The following is an 11,903-nucleotide window of genomic DNA, read 5'->3' on the forward strand; positions in this document are numbered from 1 at the left end:
AAACTCAGAGTCGGTTGCAGTTTTACACAGTTTTCCCAGTTGTAAATCATTAAAGTACAAGTCAGTAAAAAAAGAAGTTTGGATGCTTTTACGAATTTGCCAAGAGAGGATTGGAAAACACCAATTCCTGGAGGTTACGTGTAATTCAGATCTCTGAGCAACCCTGAAACAATTATCACTGTTACATATTTTTCTTTTGGTGGTTTTCCAATATTTGCCTTCCTTGCTATTCTAATTATATCCGTTACCAGCTAGCAAATGCAGGATAACACAGCCAGGCTGAGGCTTTAAGTGTATGCTATTAGCATTTCAATTTCCACCCAGAGCTTAGGCCAAGTTTTCACCCTCACACAGGGAGACTGATAGAACAGAGCTTTGTTAAAGAAGAGAGTGTGTTGGACACAAACTGTAGCAGCAATCAGACTCTTCGAAACTGCAATATTTAACAGCTATAAATACTTTTGTTTTTGCAAAACGTGAAAAGAGTGTGCTTACTACCTGAATAATTAGTCCAGTAAAAACCGAATCAGGTCATTTGCATGTCACTGAAAGGCTCGTAGGAAATGTTGATGGAAAGTTTAGAATGACTGGTTGAAAGAGGTGGAATGATTTCAAGTGTTTTGCATATGTATGATGCGATGACAGGTGAACGATTGCACGAACTGCAAACAGGCACCTCAGGCGGAGCACCTGCCCGTCGGTGAACCGTGGTGAAATGTTACCGGGGGGCTGTTTCTCTGGGTTTGTTCACTAATAAAGAATCCAGTATCCAAAATGTCTGTCGCGTTCTGTTGACAAAACATAAAAAAGCCAACATGACTTGTGTTTGTCTCAGTTTGAGTCATGGTTTAGGAGAAATGCAGCTTCTCTGCCCACCCACATGTTTTCACAGAGGGGAAGAAACTGAATATAAAAACACGGAGAGTCTTGTCTGTCACCCATGTAATGACCCAACAGACTGAGCTGAGAGTGGTTTTAAGTGTTTTATGACTACTGGGAAAGCTTTTCATTCAGTTCAAAATGATAAAGAACTAGTCCACCTGGTATTTAGATGGCCATCCACAGTGTTTACCCTCAGAACCTCAGTATGAGGTGAAATGCTAAATGTCAAACACTCAACCACAAAGAGCCTAAACAATTAAAGCAATGCAAAATCATCACAGGAGAAAAAAATAAACAGACATTAAATTACAGACAACCCACAAAAAGTCACACAAAACACACAGATCAACACAAAGAGGCAAAAGCCCAACCACAACGACACACATTGGAACCACACAATGATCGAAACTGTGACCATGAAGACTTTCAAAACAACCACAGAGACAATAACAACAGTGACAAAGCAAGAATCGGGACAAGCTGACGCAAAACAACCAGAAAGACTGAAGCCGCAAAGAGAAATATAACAAAATTCAAAATGACCTAAGAGACACAAAATATCTAAAATAGGAATAAAAGAAATGTAAAGTTAGCTAAAGCCTGGGGATCTTTGTACTCTTTGTCATTGTGCGACAGCATTGATAGTTTATTTAATTAAGGTTTGTTTAATACACGTTAGTATTTAGATTTGGTTTTTGATGAGGAGATGTCAGTATCTTTCAGATCTAAAAGTGTCACAGGTCTTAAAAGTGCTTTAGTTGGAATGACGGAAACACTTGAATTAGCCTGTTAACAGTCTGTTTAAAACACAAACACCCCCGTGTGTTTTTTTACACCTCCAATCAGCGTTTTGAGAGGAAAATGTGAAATTTCACAACTCTGCAAAGCTGCTCCCCTCCTTGCGTTTCACTCATTAGCAACATTGTAACTGTCAGTAGAATGGAAAACCTCTTGTGTATGTATGGAAAAGGGGTGCTGGGATCTGGTGAGGTATGGATGCTTGCCACAGAGGGACATTCCTCAGAGTGTAGAGGATTACAGCGACGCAGGCCACTCGCACATTGTCTTCGTGACTCTCCTCTGCTATATCAGTCAGTCTCCAATTAACAGCCTGCATTGTCTGCAGGATTAGGAGCGGCGGGACAGGGCCCGCGAAGAGATCTCACAACAACTGGCACAGAACTTAATCCTGCTCTGCATGTGCTCTATAGGCCATCCAAGTTGGGAGTTTACCATAATCCAGGTATCACATATCCTGGCAATGGAACGACTTGAATTTACTAAGCAGCACTCGAGTGGAGGGCTTGAGGAATGTTGAGGAAAACCAGCTCGTAGAGAAATGTATTTATCTCAGCTCTCGTGTTTAAAAAAGTCAAATAATCGTCCTGATTGTTTCCCAACAGAAATCTTGTTTAATTTAAGCATTGACATTTTTACAAAATTGTAATTATATTTCTTTGTTTTAGTTGGAATTTTGTCATCAGTATCTGGGCTTTATATTCTACTTTACTCTACTGCTTTCTACCATCTTCTTCTTTCATTTGTTTCCTTTAGGGGTCACCATAGTGCCTCTGTTTTATTCTCTTCCGTCACACCAACTCTCTGCATGTGCTTCTTCTCTATATCCATAAACCTCCTCTGTGGTGCTCTTACTCAGCAGCTAAATCTTCAGCATCCTTAGTCTACTGTGTCCACTCTCCCTCCTCCATGTCTAATCCACTCAATCTGAGGTGTCCCTCTGACATCCTCTTTCCTAATCCTGTCCACACCCCTACTTCCATCATGGTAGAACAGTTTGGATGCTTCTAGCCTTTCCTTCTCTTCCACCTGGTCTCCTGTACGTATAATTTATACATCTACATTCCCGGTTTTCATCATATCAGCCAGCTCTCTCCTATACAAGTCACGGTCCAAACTCCGTCCAACAATACAACAGTTTCCAATGGGAGCCTGCTGATCAGCACAACACCAGTGCTGGTCGTTGTTAGCTCAGGCATCAACTGATCCGGTATGGAACGCTCATTTCTTCATATTTGATTTGGCTAAGATCTGATACAACCCTCCTCCTCATTATTCTGGGCTTGGGACCAGCACTAGGAGTACACTGGCTTGTGGCCCCCTGGTTGTTTGCGCAGGATTTAGTTTCTGATCCTTTATTGAAGCAGCTAAAGTGTTTGACATGCAGTAATCAAGACAGTTAGATTATACTGCATGCGATGCTGTAAATAGTTTATAAAAGTTAGACAGAAAAGTAAAACAGTCAATTAAATTAGCAATTAAATTGAGTATATTCTCCATGTTACTGTGCTGCTTGTGGGAGAAAAAGGTCACATTTTTCAACATGATGATTTTTAAAGTGCTAAAAGTGTTAGAAAGACTCACTTTAATAAGATTAAAAATACAAAATGACGAGGTTAAAACCCATCACTTTGTATATGCCTTGGGTAACACATAGCAACGAGAATATGACAGCTCCCCCAAACAAGAAAACTGCATCAGTGTAATGATGTTTTGGAAATGTTCAACAGAGCATAGATGGTTTGTAAGTGCCATGCTCATTTTACTCATTCGGCCGAAAATGTTGGAATTTTTAGAAAAATGGGAATAAAAACAGAATGTGAGGATTTGCATATACCACATTTTATTATCATATCAAGAAAAACATAAGCTTGTTTGAATATGATTTACCACTGTTTAGCATCCTCTCTCTCTTTTTCTTTTTTTTAAGCAACAGTTCATAAACATCAGGAAAATTAAATACGTATATACCTTTTAGCACTGACTTTCCAGATGTCCAAGCTTTCAATTCCACAGGCACTAACGCACCCCCATCCAATCAGAATTGCAGGCTTTTGAACTGAGTCCCGTTAACGAGCATGGTGGTCTCGCTCCTTTTTAGCCCGGAGGATGCGGTGTCCATGTTTTCCCAAATGAATCTGAAACTTTCATTCGTCTGACCGCAAAAAAGTTTCCCACCTTGTCTCATTCTGTTTTAAATGAGCTTTGGCCCAGAGAAGACTGCAGCGTTTCTGTACCATGTTCACACATAGCTTGTTCTTTAGCTTAAACATGCATTTGTGGATGGCACGGTAAACTTTCTGTAAGTGTTCCTAAACCTATGCAATGATTTCCATGTTATGTTATGACCTGTTGTCAGTTTACTCTAAAATGTTCCTCCTCCTGTTTCTTTTTTAGTACCACTCATTGTCTTTGAATTTACATTTTACACAGTGACCCAACGTGTATATACATGGCTTAAAAGACTGATTTCAGTAACTCTGCATTAAAATAACATGGCTAACATTACATTTCTGCATGGTGATTTAATCCATCCATCTACACATTCATTGTCTCAACAATTTATCCAGTTCAGGGCCGCAGGGAGGCTGGAGCCTAACCCAGCTGTCAGAGGGCGAAAGGCAGAGTAAGCCCTGGACAGGTCTCGAGTCTATCACGGGCGAGCTGGGTTTTTAATTATTTGGTACTGCTATGTAAATTTATTGTTTGAAGGTCATTTGCATGAAAGGTTAAAGAGGTTTTGCATAAATGCAAATGAGGGTGCAAACGGTGGTGTATGACCTCAGGCACTGATAACTCATCTCCACATAACAATGCAACACTCTGGTAACCAACTGTTAAGGATATTTTTGGTTTGATATGCACCAGACTTTTATGTGGAGGACAGCTGGTGGAACACTCTCACCAAGCAACCAAAGGTTTTACATTATGCTCATAATATTTGACCAAAGCCACTAAAAGACCTTTTAGATGTGTCTGAATGCAAAAACTGTGACTCTCTCCTCATTTAGATGGTGTTTTTGAATGTTTGTCGTAACCTTGGTAATAAGAAAACTTTAATGTCCTGGCTGCTAGATGAGATCATGTGGTTAAATGTCTTATGTGGGCTTTTTCTTTGGAGTTGGTGGTGAACCACTGGATCACGACAAATCCTTCACACAGAAGAACAGGAAGGAAACTTTGAGAAAGTCGTGAAACATCTCAGTGAGCAGGGCTCAGAAAAAAAGGGGGGAAAAAAGCAAGGACATGGATAAATGGCCTGCTCCATAAATCTTTCTTTGGGTACGTGCTCCCACTGACTGCTTGGGGTGATGTGCACAAAGGAGGAGGTGAGGTGTGAATGATGTGAGCGCTGACTCTCAGGACGCAGCAGCCTCCCTCGGAGCTTTGCCACAAAAGGGACGAGCCAGGCGCCCGGTTTCCTCCACTCCCGCTGAGCAACAAAGCAGTGACAGGACACGGAGGTGCTCACGTGTAGAGTTTGCCTCAACTATACTGTGATGACAAGATGAGAAATGGCAAAGTGTGAGAACCATTCATAATTACATGGAACTTTTCCATTTTATGCCACTAACAGCTGTAGTTTAAATACAAAAGCTATGATAATCTTAGGATGTACAACACATTTTAAAATAACACCAGTGGGTCATCATCTTTTAGGTTTGTGACCACAAAGGCAGCATAATTGACGCCATCTAATTGTAAAATAAAAGTGATTTCACTAAAATCACAGGTAATAGAAAAGTGTGTAGTCTTCCATTAATCATCTCGCAAACCTTCTGAAAAGATTCTACTATTTTATTTTAATTAGCCTGCATATCAACAATGATTATCATTAAACCCGTTGTGTGTATCACAAAAAGTCAGCTTCCTTGAGATTCATTCCTTGAGTCAACCACAGAAAACAACCCACAAAAGTGACATGACTGTATTGCTGTGACAAACGTGAGGAGACCTTTATTTTACTGAACTTAGTAAGCAGTTGCTGCTCAATTAGTCAGTCAGCACCAGTGTTGGTCAAGTTACTTGAAAAAAGTAATCAGTAACTAATTACTGATTACTTCCCCCAAAAAGTAATCCTGTTACTTTACTGATTACTTATTTTCAAAGGTAATTAATTACTTAGTTACTTATTAAAAACACGATTTACAACCTGAATAGGTGATAAAGCGATAGATCTTTCAGCCCAATTCTACTTTTTCTACATAATCCATCATACAAAATGTAATCAAATGGAAACGTCTCTTTTTAAAACTTGCTTTATTAGTTTTAATCTTTTAACTTTATGCATCAAGCAAAAATGTAATTATATGCACCATTCTCTGACTGGAAGAAATTTGTTTAATATTTAAACCTATTTTCTGCACATTCCAGCACATAAAATTAAATGTTTTTTTGTGTTTACACTCAGTCTTTCAAATAGATGCAAGTAAAACAGCAGAAAATAAATAAAGTCAAAGACTAGCGGTCCTGTTGCTCTACTTTCACCTGTAAAGCAGGAGTAGGGTAGGCGGAGGTTTACCCCGGTGCAGAGTTTCTCCATGAATTTCCCATTACGTGGTAGCGCACTTGGTGCTTGCTTGAAAGTTTAGGGGTTTTTTTCCACTGTAAAAAGAAGTTTTCTTCTCACGCACAATGGATGCTAATGTTTTTGTCACTTTTTATGGAATCAAACTCAAAGTAAGGTCAGTACTTCCACGCTTTAAACGCTGCACGGTCATACTCTCTCCCGCACTTATCCATTGTTGATCTGCACACAGCTGTTGTCACGAACGTCGCACTTGCTTACGTCACTGTCATGTGACATTCTCGCAAAAAAATCACGGTTTTAATAACGCAGTAACGCAGCGTTCCTACGGGAATCTAATTACCGTTTTTGCAATAGTAATCCCTTACTTTAGTCGTTACTTGAAAAAAGTAATCGGATTACAGTAACGCGTTATTGCCCATCTCTGGTCAGCACACATATGTTTTTTATTCCTGCTTCACTCTCACTGCTCTTATTGCATTACTTTGAATAAAAGTGGCTATTCTGAGTTCAAAACCTTGCATAAAAGGATGTATAAAAATAATAAAAAGAATCATCTGCTCTTTTGCAGGTCTTAAAATGAGTTTTAAAAAAAAGCCTAGTAAGTTCATACTTACTGTTTACAAAGACATTAATCAGTTTCATCCAAAGTTTTTTCACAAGTGGAATACATTCAAGACATTTGCTGATCTTACCAGGATTGGATGTCCCACAAATTTCTCCTGAGGGTCAGAGTGCAATGCACAGAGAATCTGCAAAAAAACCCCAAACCCAAAACCCCTACAGGCATCAGATATCATGTTAGATATTAAAGTTAATGACAATATGATTAGAAACTTGACTTGTAGCTTCTAATTAAACAACGAGGTTTCTGGAATCACGGCGTTTGGAGGAACGAGAACAAAGTGGAGATGTTTGTCCATAATGCACAGCACCACATTTACAGAACACCAAACACAGCACAAACAAATCATACTGTCAGACAATGAGATGTAGCAGTGATGATTGCAGCCACGGGAGCGGGGCACCTGAGTTGATCATGAACTTTTTGGTATACCAAAGTATTCAAGGTAAGCTTGGCTCAAACGGGCTCATGCAACAGGACAATGATCCCAAGCACAACAGCAAATGTATACCAGAGTGTTGCAATGGCCAGACCTCGATGTACCACAATGCTAGCAGGGTTTTAAGAAATCTGTGCATAAATTAATGCCTGCAAGCCTCAATAAACTTAAGAAACTTTGTACCATTGCATTTTTAAAAATTTATGTCTTAATGCATAAAACCTTTGAATTGAAAGAGGGTGGACCTTCTTTTTTATGGTGTATGTAAGAGAGTGAATGGTGGTCAACGTTTAAAGCCGACAGACGGAGCCCAACTTGACCCTGATAGAGGTATTTTGTGTGTAACTATCATCAACTTCACTTGCCAAATGGAAACTCGACGCTTCCAGAAAGTCAAGAAAAAATAAATTCAAATAAAGTTCTGTTTTTTTTTGTTTTTTGTTTTTTTGTTTTGCTAAAATTGCTTATCCTCTTATTTTTTTTTCAATGCCTGCTGTTTGATATAAGAGCTGAATTAGGATGCGCCAGAAAGATTTCAGAGGGGCAATATCAGCCCTGAGGTTTAGGCTGATTACACTGGTGCACTTTTAAATGGAGGTCTTAATTGCCATGTGAGGTTCAACTCTTGTGTGTCTCCTGGCCGTCAGTCATGCAGCTGCTTGGCACTGAGAAGGCAGAGAAGAAGGAAAGCCATGGTCCGACCATCTGGAAGAGAGCCCAAGCAGACTCAGGAAGTGTCTGTCTGAGGGTTTTGGGGGGGTCAGAGGGTGCAGTCTCACCCTCCCCAACTGCTCCCGCCTCCTTCCCCTTCTCCATTCAGCTCGTCACCTCAAAGCATTAGTAATGCATTCCTCCAGTCCAGCAACAAGCAGTGTAATTCAATTTCCTCGACAGTGAGGCTGTGTGAAATTTCAATTGCGTCTCTGTGTTAGACGGGCTGTGAAAACCTCCCTGCCTCCATCGTGCTTTGTTTGTTTACTGCTCAGCCCGCACAAAAAACAGCAGGAGCCCGGGAGATGATGTAATCTTGGCATTTATCATTCGGGGAAAAAGTGAATCTGAATATTACAACTGTCTTTCAGTAGGCTAAATTAAGAAGAGACATTTTTGATAGACAAAAGTGACACGTAGTTAAAGAATTAAAATAAAGTAGTTAGTTTTAAGATAAAAAAGGGGTATTTTTAAAATACAAAAGTCTGTTTGTCTGTTCTTGAATGATCAGTTGCAGTATCAAAAGGGGTAACAGCAGCTGGTTGGCGGCATGAAGGAAGTTGACAAAACCAGACTAGTGGCCTGGTGCTGACACTGACCTCTCGCCTGCTGTCTGCCCAGAGATGTCACAAACACAAGGCTGCCTATTCTCCTCAGCTCACATTGAACTACAACCACACTGTCGTATGTTACTGTATAGCGACAAAAATAAACCTGAGACAAAAAAAATAAATCAGACTCTCTTCTGCAAAAGGAAGGCAACAATGACCCCAAAACCACCGAGAGAGTAAATGTGAATACCTTCAAATTTTCTCCTCTACATTTCATTCGAAATGTTGGCACATGTAATTTTTAAACATTAGCTGGACATGCCGCCCCCGTTTTAGCTGAGGAAACAGATGCTTTTATGCTTGAATTATGCTCTGAGGGAAATCTACACCGTAACTTATGAGGCAACTGGAAACCCCTCTCAGCCTTTTATTAAATGGTAATACAAATTTTTCCTGCCAATTCCTTTTAATATAATATTTGTAAATTCCTCGGAGGAGGCAAACCTGCTCATATGTATTCCACTACAGTAACTGAAATAACTCTGGAAATTTAAATTTATAATGCAAACCAGAAAGATGTGAATTACCATCATCTTCTTGTTCATTCTGGGATCTTCAGCTTGACCTCTTGTCTTTTTATCAGTGCTACTATCTCCCAACTGTACTTCATAGGATGTCTCACTACTATCTAGTAAACCTTCCCTTTCAGACTTACAGTGAGCTTTTAGAATAAAGATGAGGAACGTGAAAAGTATGCAACGAAACACAAACATTGGCCCAATGCTCACTTTCTACCCAATGATGGCAGACCTCCGTGTAATATAAGAGATGAGATTCCTGTGCTGAGATTCTAACTGAAGGTTTATCTGCACGGGCAGCAAACAAATCACAACGAATTGGTAGCTGCAAACCACAAAGGTACCAAGAACAAATCCCAGAATGACTGGATTTGCCTGCAGCTAAAGTGGAGTAGAGAAAATGCAGAAGAGAAGCTGATTTGGAGATCCGATGTAAGAAACAGCAGGATGAAATCGACTCTGCGATCAGCTCTTCAAAAATCTTGAAGAGAAAATTGCAAAGCGCAGAGAACAGGAAGAGGAAGTCCGCTGAGAGATCGCAGAGCTCAGAGTCAAACTCTGCACTATTGAGACCCTTAATGAAAAAAATTATTTGAAGGCACAAAACTTAAAACAAGAACTGGAAAAGACTAAAACTTTCTACCTGGACATCTCAGAGAACCAGGAGAACACAAACATCAAAAACAAACTCCAGCAAACCGAAGAAGAGAAGATTGTACTGTGGCAGCCTTTGCAGTCTCTGCAAGAGACAAGAGAAAAACAAGAGTCCAACATTTCCAAACCAGATCATTCTCAGACCCAAAATGAGACACTCCAGGAGAATCTGCAAGACAAAGAAGAAAATGAGGCCAGCGTTACCCACCAAAAAACAATCCAGAGGCAGATGCCCCTCCCTGGGCCTGGTTTTGCTGGAGGTTTCCTTTTCAAAGGGAGTTTTTCCTCACCACTGTCACCAAGTGCTCCCTCATAAGGGATTGTTGGGGTTTTTCCCCCTTTAATTCAGTTCAGTTCAGCTCATTTGTATGTAAATACTATTACCAGTTTTGATAATTGGCTTGGTAAATTTAAATTCTATAGTTTTATCTATACTACATGCGGTACATGCAGGAGACAGTTAGCATCAGGTCAGTATCCAGTCACTGCTATGAAGACTTTTTTTTGGCATCCACAGATGCAACAGCTCATAACAAAATGGTGCAAACAGAAGTGAATCCATGTTTGCACGAGTTTTACTTTGTCTGCCAAAGATTTCTTTAAGTAGGACACTTCCTCTTCAATGCTGACTTCAGTCGATTGGAAGACTTGAAGTTTGCGGAGCACATTTTTAAATGAATTTTCTGAATTTCACAAATGTCCCCTCAGGGTCCAAAAAGCTCTTAAAACAACTGATTTATCAGCAAATTTTAAAGAGCGTGAAACATTTTCAACATTTTCAGTCATTTTTGCATCAATGACTGTAAAGGATTCCCGCCATTTCAGCTGCTAAACGCTGCACGATGTTCACCAGCAGCGTACTGTAATTTTAGAGCTCTGTCTCTGAAAACAGCAGCCTGTGGGGGCTGAAAATGAAAGTATCGCCTTAACATTTTCTGAGAAACTTAGCTGTTTAAAATAGTCAAGCGTCACAACTTATATCCTGTTTTGTTTGTGCTGTATGTTTACATTAAATGTAGTGACGTCGGACAGCACTTGATGCTTAAAGAGAATTACCAACCCCCCCCCCCCCCAAAAAAAAACCCCCCATAAACAACAGACCAAAGTGAACAAAAAACATAATTTCTAAACAGCATCAATTTAGATGTATGCTCTCACCAGCCACTTTATTAGGTACGCTTTGCTTCTTCCTTCAAAACTAACTTCATTCATCACGGTATAGACTCAGCAAGGTGCTGGAAACATTCCTCGAACACTTTAGGCCATATTGACATGATGACATCACACAGTCGCTGTGGATTGGTTGGCTCCACATCCATAATTTCAAACCTCTATTCCACCATATTCTAAAGGTGCTCTATTGGATCAGGATCTGGTGACTGTTAGTCCATCAAACTTATTGTCATTTTCAAGAAATCCATTTGCAATGATTTGAACTTTGTAAGTATGTAAAAGTTTACTTTTATAGTGCTTTTCACAGACATGAGTCACAAATCACTGTTCAAGAATTAAAACATAACATAACAAAAGTAGCAGGAGACTCTGCAGAGTCAGCTAAATGGAGCTGGAGTGGTCCCATAGCCTTAGTGGCACACACCGAAAGGCTCTGTCCTTCCTAGTCTTTAGTCTTGTACAAGGGACCGCCAAGAGATTTTGAGCTTGAGGTATGGCGTGATATCCGACTGGAAGATGGGTGCACTATCGTGATAGCATAGTCACGACCAGCAACAATACTCAGGTTAAGCAGTTCTCAAGCAGTTCCTTCTCTTAAGGAGCCCAAAGTACACAAAGAAGTATCACCCAAATCATCACGCCACCACCAGCCAGAACTGTTAATACAAGGCTGGATGGATCCATACTTTGTTGTTTACTCCAATTTTTGACCCTGCCATCCAAATGTCACAGAAGAAATAAGACTCATCAGACCAGCAATATTTTCCAGTCTTTTATTGATCAAGTTTGGTGAGCTTGTGCAAATTGTAGGCTCAGTTTCCTACCTGGTGTGATCCTCTGCTGCTGTAATCTTCTGCTTCAAGGTTACATATGTTGAGTGTTCAGAGAGTGCATAACTCAGTTGCACTCTCAACCTTAGTTGTAATAAGTTACTGTTGCCTCCGATCAGCTTTAAGTAGTCTGA

This window comes from Neolamprologus multifasciatus, chromosome 4 (assembly GCF_963576455.1).
Source record: "Neolamprologus multifasciatus chromosome 4, fNeoMul1.2, whole genome shotgun sequence".
In the NCBI taxonomy this organism is placed as follows: domain Eukaryota; kingdom Metazoa; phylum Chordata; class Actinopteri; order Cichliformes; family Cichlidae; genus Neolamprologus; species Neolamprologus multifasciatus.